The sequence below is a fragment of the Cynara cardunculus genome, unplaced genomic scaffold (genome assembly GCF_001531365.2).
Source record: "Cynara cardunculus var. scolymus isolate 2C unplaced genomic scaffold, CcrdV1 Un_Scaffold_1769, whole genome shotgun sequence".
NCBI lineage: Eukaryota > Viridiplantae > Streptophyta > Magnoliopsida > Asterales > Asteraceae > Cynara > Cynara cardunculus.
In genome coordinates, this window is record NW_020200869.1 from 28,813 (window position 1) to 43,025 (window position 14,213).

Sequence of the window (14,213 nt, forward strand, 5' to 3'; positions counted from 1 at the left end):
TGTATATATATATGTATATATATATATGTATATGTGTATATATATATATATATGTATATAGAGGTTGGTTATTATACAACCCTTTACATTTGTATAACCAATACAACTCAATCTCAACCGTCCATTTAATTGGATTAATATATGTTTTCATAGAAGTTTTGATTGTTTTCTAATATAAAGTATTAATCATAATTAATAAACTCTATTCATCTTCCATAAATATTTAAATCATAATAAATGAACTCTCATCATTTCCATAAATATCTCAATTAATTGCGTTGCATTGGTTGTACAAATGGACATGGTTGCATTTAAAATATACCCTATGTATATATTTGATCCATATCGTTCAATCCATTTCAAGGTCCGTCTATTTACCCTTCAATCGAGTTCAGTTTGTTTCAATTTCTAGGTATCTAGATGGACTTATATCGATTATTGTTTGTTTCAATTTCTAGGGGTTTTTTGGTATATATATATTTGATCTAGATTGTTCAATCTACTCCTTTTTGTTTTTGTTCTTCAGGATAAATATGACAAAAACTTTCAAGTTTCGTCTTTACCTATACTCTATTATAGAACTTTCAAGATGAGTCCTTTGTTTCAAGGTTTTGTTATATATGTGTGTATCTGTGTGTGTATAATGTAGGTTCAGTTTAATCTTTATTAAAAAGGTGTCATATGTTTCCATCTTACTTCAAATTTAGTTTTATGTAATAAGGTTATGTAAGAAGGTTTAGAATTCTATCATTGTGATAAATTGATAAATAGACCCATTATAGGAATGTTCAAGGTTTTTGTTATATATGTGTGTTATGTGTGTGTATAATGTAGGTTTAGTTTAATATTTATTAAAAAGTTGTCAGATGTTTCCACTTACTTCAAATTTAGTTTTGTGTTTTCATTCTACCACTGTGATAATTTGATAAATAGACCCATCATAGGAATTGGGATGCTTCTTATGTTTTGTGTTTATATTTGGTAGCTTCATGTTTAAACCTTGTGCAGATCATCATTGGCATATGTGTATTTAAAAAGGATATCCTTTGAATTCTTTCTCTTTTACCAAAGGAGTTTGTGATGTTAAGGATTTGGTAAGGTGAAAGCTAATTTTCAACATGCTTCTCACATGCACAGATTTGAAGGAGCTTATATATGTATATACAGATATGTGCAACGATATATCACAGCTTGGGTGGTTATGTTTTTTATTATTTGATTGGCTGATTTTCCTTGCATAAGTATTGCCTTGTTTTTGTTTACTATGATTAAGAGATGGCAGATCCAATCCTTAGACTAGGCAAACAGTTTGGTCAACATCAATCAAGTAAAATGAAAACTAAAAATAATCACCACATCTTTAATTCATTCATATCCTAAAGCCTAAACTCAAATACAAAGACTTCATCCCATACGGCAATGGAATTCTATGTAGAAACCACAAGCTTTTGTGCCTTCAATTCTGGATTGATTAGAAAGAAAAAAAAGTTCATAGAATAAGAATAGATAAATGGGAGATAGGCTTTGGAAGATAAGGAGAAGTCTGTCATGCTATAAGTAGATCGGATGGAAGATAATATCTCATCCAATGATAACATGAACAGGGAAAAATCTAAAAGCATGGTCACTTGTAGAACTTGATGCAACCAACATAGGCCTGCTTTTGATAACCGGATTTTGGTTATCACTTGAGGTAACTAATACGTGATTATTTATTATGTGTTTGCATGACAACATGATAAATTGGTATATTTGATTATGATAGTATGTGAGTTTTTATGCATAAATGTGTATGCATAATGTAATGTGCATACATGGGTTTATCTTTGGAATACATGCATGGCATGTGAATTAATTATGTGCATGCATGAAAAGTGATTGTGATTTATGTGTGCGAAAAATAATATGTATGCATATGATTGAATGCGTGCATAAGGTGATGCATAAGAATGGACGAAATGCATGGATAAGAAGTGATGTATGCATGCATGCACATGGAGGCTGTTTTTAGCCGCCTTTCCTTAAAAGGAAGGGTTAAATGAGGGGTTAAGCCTTCATTCACCTCTCTTGCCATTTTTAAGAGTTAGTAAGCGATTTAAAGAAAAGTGGGGTGATCAGATTATATTTTGATTGAATTTCAAGAAGTTGGATTCATCTCATTTTCAAAAGAAATTGCATAAGGTGAGTGGTTAAATGTTTTACAAAGTACTTTGAATTACATAAGGTGAGTGTTCAAATGTTTTGAAAAGTAATTTGATTTATATTTTGAAATGAGTTATGAATAAATTACCTGGACTTGGCTTTTAATCGGACAAGTGACGTCCGGATTATGTTATAAATCGGTCACGTGTTGTCCGATTTAGTCTTAAACTGTTTATAGTGTTGATCGGACTAAAGACGGTATGATTTTGAAATTTGTAAATCGGACAAAGGATCTTGTGTTGTCCGGATTTATAAGCCGGCTGAGTAGAACAAAGTGTTGTCCGGATTAGTATATCGGTCAAGACTTGACTGGAGTTGAAGTCCGGCCAAGTCTAAATCAACTAAAACTTGTTAAGTTGACCGGTTTTGCATTTTGATTAAGGTGTTAGTTCAAAATAAATCATTATTATTCTTTTATGATGATAAAAAATGAGAATTTTGATAAAGATGATTTTGAACTGATGATGTTCCATTATGACATTTATGACTGTGGTCTGTTCTAATTGGAGTTATTTTGTAAAATGATTTTATGAGGAAATAAGGGTGGCATATCAAGGACAGGTGTACCATGGGATAAGGGTGACATATCAGGGAGAGGTGTATCATGGGATAAGGGTGGCATATCAAGGAGAGGTGTACCTTTGGATATAAGGTGACATTTGTATGTGTGATGTGTGATATAACTCTTACTATTATATCCTTTAAGATTACTGTGATTTGGAATCTTTATTTTTTTGTAATTTAGAGATTTAGAATCAGGGTTCTTATCAGAAATCGTAGTTTGGATGTTATTGAGAAGGGGATAATAGGTTTATGGACTGAAACTTTGAATAAACCTTATTTTAATTAAAAAGGTTTAAAAGTGGCATTAAGAGAAACCTGGTTGGTTCAAACCTATTTAGGTTTGGATGTGTAATTTAAAAGCCGAGAAATTAGCTTTGAATTGGAAAGGTACTGGTATTATGTTTTACTTGTTCATATATTGTTATATATATATATATATATATATATGAAAAGTTGTTTTAAATAAAGTTTTGGTGACTCTCACCCTGCAATGACATAGAAAGGAATCTTACTAGACCTTCCAGTCTAACCCTCATTTTGTGATTTTAAATATGTATTGCAGGAGGTGCAGACGATAAGGGGAAGGGGAAAATGTAGTATTTTCCGTTATGCTTGTCTCTTTGAAGATTTGCTCATGTTAATGTATAGTTTTGTTACAAGAAGGATGATCAGTCCAAGAAGTGTATTTTGAATTTTTGGACCATGTATTATGTATGATAGATTTTTGTACTAAGGGACCTAAGTGGTGTATAAACATTTATTTCTTGTGAATGAAGTATGTGTTACATGCAATGTGTTGTATGGGGTGTTACAGAAAGTAGTATTAGAGCATGAGTTTAAGGGATTTAGGTATTTAACAACATGATACCTAGACTTAAACTATTTCATTGCATGTTAAGGGTCCCAGACATAGTTAGCGTCACTGGAAGTAAATATGATGAGTTAAAAGAACATTGTGTAAGGTAAAATTTAATTACATCTGGCCAGTGTAATTATGAATTTACAGATACATATATGGACTTGAATACTTCATTATATTTGGGAATGTGAATACGTGATCATTAACATTGAAATCTACAGATGTCTAGCCGAACACGGAGATTTGAAAGAATGGCTCGTCATGAGTCTGAGGAAAGGGAAGAATCACCTGTTAATCTTCCAACAAGTACTTCTGAAAATAGAGATCGGGGAAGAACAAGGGAAAGAGGCAGGGGAAGAAGCCAGACACAGGGGAAGGGTCGGGCTGAAACACTTTTTGAGCATGAAGAATCCCATTCTAGGAATCTTCAGAAGGAACAAGTGGCACACCCAGAATACTTAACAAGAAACATGTTGGCAGAGGAAATGGGGAAGTTAAGGGAAACTTTGACATCTATTATAGGAATACCGGCCAGGGTGGAAACGGAAATAGTGGAAGTATATCCCTCTGTTCCAGTAACTCATAACAAGGAAGGAGACATAAAGATATTCTTGACTTGTAAACCGCCACCTTTCTCGGGGGAAAGGGATCCAGTAAAGGCTATGTGCTGGATTAAGGAAATCGAATCTGTGTTTAATACCATTCGGTGTCCAGAAGCAGATAAAGTTCGATTTGCTGTATCAGTACTGAAGTCCAATGCTCTGTTTTGGTGGGAAGTGGAATCTTTAGCCAGAACGGATGTCTTACAAACACTATATTGGGCAGAATTTGTTAATCGATTCAAAGATCAGTTTTGTCCCAAGACGGCGGTACGACAAATGGACGAAGATTTTCTGAAGTTGGAACGGGGTAACGGAACTGTTCAAGAGTACACTCAGAAGTTTATCGAGTATTCTCGGTTTGCTAAACACTACATTTCGTCAGAATCCAGGAAAGTGGAGAGGTATATTTGGGGTTTAAAACCTTTGATCCGTGAATTTGTGATCGCTATGAACCCTACAACCTTTTCACTAACCGTGGATGCGGCGGAAGTTACCGAACGGAATAAGAATCGGCAGTTAGAGGGTAAAGTTGTAGAGAAAAGGAAATGGGAAGGGCCTTCATCTAACTTTTGAGGGCCAAAATCAATGAAATATGATAGTAGAATTGAACAGAAAGTCGATGAGAAAGTTTGTGCTCAATTCCGGCAGGTTTATCAAGGGGACTGCAAATCAGATTCGAGAAAATGTTATAAATGTGGCAAGGCAGGCCATTTGTCAAGAAGTTGTCCAGCCAATAGAAGATGCTTTAATTGTAATTCCCCATATCATATTCGACCCAACTGTCCGTTGTTGAGAACTCCGTAGTTAACTATGGGGAGTAATGTATCGGGTACTCGAGGAAGACCCAACATATCCAGAGGAGCGCAAGGAGGGGCATGAGGTCGGTCCTTCCAGATGACAAAGAACGAGGCAGAGGCTGCACCTGATGTAGTAACAGGTACCTTCCTTCTGAATTATATACGTGCTAAGGTGTTATTTGATTTTGGTGCAAACTTTTCATTCATATCACCATCGTTTGCTCAAATTGCATGTTTGAATTTTGTGTTACTTGATGACGAATTAGTAGTTGATACTGCTGATAGTCAAGAATCTGTTACTAGTGTATTCAATAACTGTGTTATTGTTATTGAGGAGTGTGAGCTACCAATTCGGCTATTCCCAATGTCGATAAAAGAGTTTGATGCTGTAGTGGGTATGGATTGGTTGGCAGAACATCAGGCTAGTAGTGTCTGTAATAAGAAGATGATCAGAATCATTTTCCAGACAGAGGGACAGTTATTATCTACGGTGATCGTCAGAATCATCATACTAGCCTTTTGACTGTGTTGAAAGCCCAAAAGTGTATCTGGAAGAAGTGTCAGGGATGTTTGGCAAATGTTATTGATGCAAAGAAAGAGAAAGAAAAGCATGAATTGATTCCAATTTTTTAATGAATACCCAGAAGTGTTTCCAGAAGATTTGTGTGGTTTACCACCGGATAGAGTTATCGAGTTTAGAATTGATCTCCTACCTGGGGCAGCACCAGTAGCCAAGGCGTCGTACCGATTGGCTCCATCAGAATTGAAAGAACTAGTTACTCAGTTGAAGGATCTGCATGATAAATGATTCATTCGACCTAGCACTTCAACCTGGAGTGCTCCAGTCCTATTTGTTAAGAAGAAATACGGATCTATGCGGATGTGTATAGATTATCGAGAATTGAACAAGTTGACAATCAAGAATAAATATCCTTTGCCAAGGATTGACGACTTGTTTGATTATTGGTGGGGGCAAGTTATTTCTCCAAGATCGACTTAAGATCAGGGTCTCATCAGCTTAAGGTCAGGGAGGAAGACATCGCCACAACAGCTTTTCGAACTAGGTACGGGCATCATGAATTCTTAGTTATGCCGTTCGGTCTAACTAATGCGCCTGTAGCCTTTATGGAATTAATGAATAGGGTATGTAAGGAGTATCTTGATAAATTCGTTATTGTATTTATCGACGATATTCTTATATACTCTAAAACCGAAGAGGAGCACGCAGAACATCTTCGTCTGATACTAGAACTTCTGAAAAGAGAAAAGTTGTATGCGAAATTGTCCAAATGTGAATTTTGGCTAAGAGAAGGACAATTCTTGGGTCATGTCATATCAGAAGCAGGGATGAAGGTAGATCCAACAAAGATAGAAGCAGTTGAAAAGTGGGAGGCCCCAAAGACTCCTAAAATCCGAAGCTTTTTGGGATTGACAGGCTATTACCGTAAATTTATTCAAGACTTTTCTAAAATAGTCGTGCCATTGACCAAACTGACTCGGAAGAATGTTAAGTTTCAGTGGGAGGAGGAACAGCAAGAAGCCTTCCAACTGTTGAAAGATCATCTCTGCAGTGCCCCGGTGTTAATCTTACCAGATGGATCAGAAGATTTTGTAGTATACAGCGATGCCTCAAAACTAGGATTGGGACGTGTTCTGAAGCAAAGAGGAAAGGCGATTTCTTATGCATCAAGACAACTGAAGGATCATGAGAAGCAGTATCCAACTCATGATATAGAATTGGCAGTAGTGGTGTTTGCTTTGAAAATATGGAGGCATTATCTTCTGGGAACAAAGTACCAGATTTATATTGATCATAAAAGTATACTACATCTACTCAGCCAGAAAAAACTGAATATGCGGCAGCGTCGATGGATTGAACTTGTTAATGATTATGATTGTGAAATCCTCTACCACCCAGAAAAAGCCAATGTGGTAGCTGACGCTTTAAGTAGAAAAGAGAAAAGTGGAACTATTAAGACCATGGTAATGAGAATAAATTTAGCCCCTGACATTCATAAATAAATTCTGAGATGTCAGAAAGAAGCTATGAAAAAGAATCTTGTCAAGTCAGAAAGATTGGGTAAGATGATCTCGACTCTGAAACTGAATGATGAAGGAATTATGTGCTTTCAAGGGCGAATTTGGGTACTATGTTTTGGTGATGTCCGTAAAACTATTCTGAATGAAAGTCATAAGTCTCGTTACTCAATATATCCAAGTACCAATAAGATGTATAAGGATCTAAAACCTTTTTATTGGTGGCCCGGATGGAAGAAAGATATTGCCAGGTATGTGGAACAATGTATAACGTGTCTACAGGTTAAGATCGAGCATCAGAAGCCTATGGAAATCTTCAATCTTTGGAGATTCCTATATGGAAGTGGGATCACATTATAATGGATTTTGTCATGAAGTTACCTCGAACTCCAAAGGGGTATGATGCAGTCTGGGTAATTGTTGTTAGCTTATCTAAATCTGCGCATTTTCTACCTATAAGAGAGGGATACTCTTTAGAAAAGTTGGCACAGATTTATATCAAAGAGATTGTAACCAGGCACGGTGTTCCACTATCAATTGTCTCTGATAGAGATAGTTGCTTCACCTCAAGGTTTTGGGAAAGTTTGCAAAAAGCATTAGGGTTTGAAATTCGGTTAAGTATAGCCTATCATCCGTCAACTGACGGACAAAGTGAAAGAATGTTAGTACTGAAATTCAGTGTAAAATTGTATTCGTCTTGAAAGTTAAAATTGTATATAATTGTATAAAAGTCATCGTGTTTGACTTTTCATAGATAGTTTGACTTTGACTTTCTTTACATGTTTGACCCTATATAAAGGGCGAGACTTTGTATTTTGAGGAGGGATTCTTTCATTGTTAAATCTGATTACGTAAAGAAGGTTTGATCATATTTTGAATATTGACTTTCTCTCTCAACTCTCATGAATGTTCTTACAAGAAATATCAAGATCTGCCATTAATCCATTGAAGCTTTAATGAAGNACTTTCTCTCTCAACTCTCATGAATGTTCTTACAAGAAATATCAAGATCTGCCATTAATCCATTGAAGCTTTAATGAAGATTGATTAAAGTGGGATCTACAATTGATATCAGAGCAGACTGTGCAAGAAATCAACGGAAGAAATCTTCAAATATGAAGAATTTTTCAAATTTTTTTTCTGTGTTCTTATTTTTGGTCTTAGTGTTCTTAAATTTTTCTAGATTTTGATCCGATTTTTTTTTAAAAATTTTGTGTTTTCGTGTTAAAACAATGATCAATCTGCTCGGAATTGAATTGTGAATCTTTGTTAAACACAAAGTTTTGTAATTTGATCATTGCTTTTCAATATTTAATCGTTTTAATGTTTTTAAAAGTTTTTCGTGTTCTTGAATTTTTTGTGAAATTTCAGTGTTTTGATCTATTTTTTTTAATAATTTTGTTGTTTTTTATGGTTTGAATTTTTTTACTTCTGCTAAATCGCACAGAGCCCATAACCGATTTAGGCCCAGTTTTTTTACAGCCCATCTTGACTGTCTTCATCTCAACCTCAATTCAGATAGGGTTAAATGCATGAAATAGCAACCTACTTTCACAAAATTTCTTATTATAGCATTCTACTTTTGTTTTTCTTTATTACAGCAATATACTTTCAAATTATTTTTTATTAAGGCATTGTACTTTAAAAAATCTACCCATAATAGCAATGGGTAACCTGTTACCTTTTAAACCGGTTAACCCTTTGACTTTTTTGCTTGTGTGGCTTTAATGAGGTGATGTGTATGACAYATCATTTTGATGACTTAACTAAAATTAAAATAAAAACATATTTCAAATTATTATTAGTAATTTTCATTTTTCATTGCTATTATCTAAAAAAACATTTAATTTTTTTTATTTTTTCTTATTAGGTTGCATTTAAATTAAATATTCTTAGAGTAAAATATTTATTAAATAAATATGCAACATTATTTTCGAGATATATTTTATTTGTAAAAAAGACAACTTTTCCTATTTTATGTTGTTCAAATAAATACATATCTTTTAAAGTTCTCTTTAAAATATTAACGAAATAAATTGTTATCTACAATTTTTTAATATTGTTATATTGATAAATAATTCAAAAAAATCTAATTAATTTAATATATTTATATGTCAACTAAATTTTTTTTAAACAAATATAATATATTCGTCAAGTAAAGATAATATTTTTTGGTAAAAAAAAGAATAATTCTTATTTTTCTTTTTTCAAAAAACACATATTTTTTTAAAAATATTAGCGAGATAAGTTGTGTTCTACTAGTTTTATTGATATTGGTATATTAATGAATAATTTATAATTTTTTTAATTCATTTAATACATTTATTAAAAAACATGTAAAATATCTAAATATTAAAATTAAAAATACAGTGTCTAATAAAAAATAGTAGATGCTATAATAAAATAATTTTGAAAGTACAATGATGTAGTAAGAAAGTCACATCACTATAGTACATGTGGACAGCCTACGTGGACAATGAGATGGCATGGAAACCTAGTATAATGGGTAAATTTAAATCAAAAGGTTACTCAATGCTATAATGGGTAAATTTTTCAAAGTACAATGTCCTAATAAAAAATAATTTGAAAGTACATTGCTGTAATAAGAAAAATTGAAAGTACAATACTATAATAAATAAATTTATGAAAGTAGATTGCTATTTTATGCATTTTACCATTCAGATACTGTCTAAATCGCACAGGTCATCCATCTATGTGTTCTTGATTGTGACCGATTTAGGCTATAAATCGATTAAGGTGTAGCCGATTTAGCTGGCAAATCGCACGAGTAGTGATCGGAGACAGGTAAATCGCTCAGGCTAAATCGCTGGTTTATTCCTTGATTTGGTAAGCGGATTTCATTGAATCGCTTACTCACTTTCCACGGATTCTAATTGAGCACAGAATTCGATCGTATTGCCTTAAATCGCTTAATGAGGTGATATCTAAGACAAGGTTTAGGCAGATTTCACATAAATCGCTTGGGTTGTGATCGATTTAGGTAAATCGCTTAGGTTATGAATGTTTGTAAATCGCTCAAGGACTCGATAGTTTTAGCCGGATTCCTAAATCGCTCACAGTGACCGGATTTCGATAAAAACCTAAATTGCAGTTTTATGTTCTTTGAAGAATTCTTGCTAGCGATAATAAGGAGCTGAGTTCTTCATCCTTAAATGCAGTCGATGTAAATATCTCTCTGGTTGACAATCTTTTGGGTTGTTTACTTAGTTGTGAACCAGGTCTGTCGTGTATTCAAAGCAAAGGAGGAATCAAGGAATCAAGAAAGTGAAGGAGATGTTAATCCAATTTCAGTGGAGCAATCTATTAAACCTCCAAGTGCACGCTTAACAGAAGCTGAAGATTTGGAGAACTATATTGCCATTAAAGAAGAGCTATATAAGACAGCCAAAGATTTTGATGCTAAGATCATCGATTTTGAAACAGCCATCAGGAGGCCCTACTATCATTTTCGACCATTTAATGTTGCAGAGCTTGAAAACTGGCATAACTACATTGATTTCATTGAATTTTGACTGTATTACTGGCTACCTTGTTCGATTCTCCTTTCACTAAGATTAAAGGTGCTGGTAACAGATGTTGTGGTAGGCTTAGTTGCCCATTTTGCTGTGTGGAGGATCTACAATTGGCTTGTGTTTGAACTTCATTAAATCGCCTGGAATTCGCTCAAGGCAGTCAACTTCAACGCTTGGCATTTCTCACAGGTTTTGTATTGCTTACACTCGACAGGTTTTCTGCTTAATCGCTTGATAACAGATTTGCATAAATCGCAGAATTGGTACTGTCTGATTATTCATAACTACTGGTGGGGAAGGTTCAACAGCTCAAGGGTTAATTGACTTCTCTAAACCTTTGTTTGTTTGAGTTCATAACTTCTATTCACCATTCACCATCTGATTGATTTTGATTGCTTGCTATGCTTTGAGATGTTAATGGTGCAGAAGACTCCGTCAAGTGTGTGATCATGTTGTGCCACCTACTATTCCTGACTATGCTGGTGGTATATTCGTTGAAGGCTTTGTCTATCATCTTCATTTTTGGAAACATCTGTGAGCAGACTGTTGTATATCAGACTTGTCCGATTTAAGTTTTAGGTATCACACGGTCCATCTCAGTTTCTGTTTTAGGTATCACACAGTCCATCTCAGTTTCTGTTTTAGGTATCACACACAATCCTGATTCGTCTTCTTTCTTGTCCAGATTCTGTGTAAATTGGTGTTGTCAAGATGGATTTTTACAAGGAACAGAAGCTCTTGCACAACCAATGAGTGAAGTACTGGATTTCTTTTCATTGACTGTCGATGGAATTGGTGCAAGTTGTTCGAGAAGCCTAAAACTATAACAGCTGTTGATTTTGTCAATAAGCATTGTGTTGTTTGTCAACAGATTATTGATTTTGTGGACAGTTTTTGTTTGTTTTTGTAAATTCTTATATTTGTGCTGTGTAATTTTGGATCTGTTTGTTTTGTTTTGTGTTTAAACTATTTGAGAATGCTTAGACTATTTTACGTCGCATAAACTGTTTCTTATCAGTTTTAACTGTTTTTTACTGTCTTTAACAATTTTTAACTGTTTTTACTGATTTTAGACAGTTTTTCGTCGTTTTTCTAATTTCTCATCAGTTTTTTGTTTTTTTTTCTGTTTGTGTTTTTGAGCTTAATTGTTTCTGATTTCTTTTTACTGATTTCATATCATTTGATTTTTAATCAATCTTGATTTTGAAAATGGCAGTTTTATTTGAGAGAGAGGATAAAGAATTGAGAGAGAGAATTGTTGAATTGGAAAAGAGAGTAGAATACTATAAAGAAAAATATTTTAATATGTTCGATAAAAGTTTTGCTGATAAAGAATTTATTAAGGAGCTACAAAGTGAAAATAAAACCTTGAGAGAAAATTTTGAAAAGGTTTTATCAGTTAAGGCTAGTGAGTTTGAGAGAACTTTGGACAAAGTAAGGACAAAATGTGAAGAAGAATTGAAGACTTGGGTTGATGCTAATATGAAATTATTCAACAAACTTCAAGATATGCAAAATATGAGGAATTCTTCTGAGAAAGTTAATCCAGAGATAGAGGACTTAACTGGAAAACTTAATAAATCTGAGAGTGATTTATGTGAGTTAAGGAATGAATTTGAAAAGGAGAAGAAAAGAATTTCTGAAATAGAGAAAAAGTTTGATGCTAAACGCTTATCTTATGAGAATAAGATAAACTCTCTCGAGCTGAATGCAAAAATGTTATCATCTTGGAACGTGCCAAGAATGATAAAGAGAAGAAAGACATCACAGAAGAGTGTCAGAGCCAAACACATAAATTATCTGACAGCATTGCTCTAAAGCAGAAGGCTTTAGATGAAGAGAAGAAGCAATTTGCTATTGAGAAGAGAAATACTATAAAGAAACATACAACTATTGCTAAAGAGCTTGCTGAAAAGAAAAAGTGGCTTGACATCACTTCTAAGAATGAGAAAAGCAGCTCAGATGAAGAGATAAGAGAGTTCATAAATCAGAAGAAGAAGTTTGAAATGCTCAAGAAGAAGTTAGAAGGTAAACTCCTGGATACTACAAGAAAATTGTCTGATCTGAAGACAGATCTTGAAACTGAGTTGAAGATGAGAATAGAACTTAAAAATAAGTTTGATTTAGTTACTGTCGAAAGACACCCAACTTTTACAGAAAGTCAAAGATTTTTCTTGTGCTCAAAGCTCAATTGGTTCTCCTTCTCAGTGTAAAACCAACTTCTATGACTGTTCCAAATCGAACAGTTATTCAAGCCGTCCTAAATCAACTATTTCTAAGAACTATTCTAGTTCTTCTAATCAGTATTATCAAGGGTGTGTCATTAGATCACCCAATTATTCTTCTAAGGTCAAAAGCATTTGGGTCAGTAAATCTGAATCTCTTTCATCATGTACTCATGTTGTTACTAATCATTTTCCTTGTTTTGTAAGATCTACTACTGATTTGATTCATCTTAGCAAGAGAAGAATCATGTGCTCCACATGCAAATCAACAGATTTTGTAAACAAGAAGACATCCAACAGATGGAGTACAGACAACAGATATCAGAAGAATTGGAAAGGTAAGAACATGTATGATTACAATAACTGGTATGAATCATATTTTGTATCTGATCATCCTATTCAAAGTGCTAAAAAGAAAATATCTAATAGAAATAGATGGTTTGGAAGTTACAACATACCTTAGCCCGATACTAACAAAATAGGACCCAAGTTTATTTGGGTACCAAAATCTGTTTAATTTGATTTTGCAGGTGTGTCAATTTTGTGTTGATCAAAATATCATATCAGTGATGCACTAATTCATGGGGAGTTGTAAACTATCCAAATATGAGGCTTCTGAATACATCAGTTTAGAACCCGTGCTTTAACGAGTGTGGTTTCTAAACACACAGTTTAGGACCCATGCTAAACATGTTTTCTTGTTTTTTTTTTTAATTTTTGAGCTGAATTGAAACATTTTTATAATCTACTTTCTAGGGGGAGTCTCTAGAAGTTCAATAAATGTTTTCGGGAAGTAATTTGTTTTAAAACGAGTATATTTTCTGAACAAGTATTTCTTGAGATTTTACTTGCATAATTTCTCATCGTACATAACTCCAATACCTGTTTCAGCTATTCGGTGACAATACACTCGTTTGTAATCGAAGGTTGTTTTCTGATTTTTTTATCATGATTTATATATACTTCATTTTTTTTAATCAGAATCTTTAAACTCGTACTTATAGATCTTCATTCATTTCTCTCGCATACCGAATAATCTGATCGTTGTCGCATCATTCCTTTATTGATTGTGATTAAAAGTCAAATTTCTTGATCAATTTTTATCTGATCATTGTGTTTTATCTGAAATATTAATTTTGATCAACTATTGTGATCATATGAGCATATTATATTTAGGAGGGACTGAGTGCTTATCAGAAATACCTCTATGGAATGTCAGAACCGACAGACCTACCCAAGAGGACAACCATATCTGAGTGAGCTTAAACTCAAAAAGGGTTTGTGTGCAGAGCTTAAAATGAAAAAGAGAGGACTAGTTGTTGTGAGCTAAAAGAATTGATGAAAGTTGTGTCAGGATTAAAAGAATACGAGAATCCTGTTCCAAAATTCTAAAA

General features: G+C 33.7%; 1 long non-coding RNA gene across 1 annotated transcript; it reads left to right on the plus strand.

Moving 5' to 3' along the window:
• The first annotated feature begins 9,920 nt into the window (after positions 1-9,920).
• Positions 9,921-11,155, plus strand: LOC112502680. Its single transcript, XR_003067742.1, has 3 exons — positions 9,921-10,783; positions 10,853-10,909; positions 11,021-11,155. It is a non-coding gene; the product is annotated as an uncharacterized LOC112502680 (long non-coding RNA).
• The last annotated feature ends 3,058 nt before the right edge of the window (positions 11,156-14,213 follow it).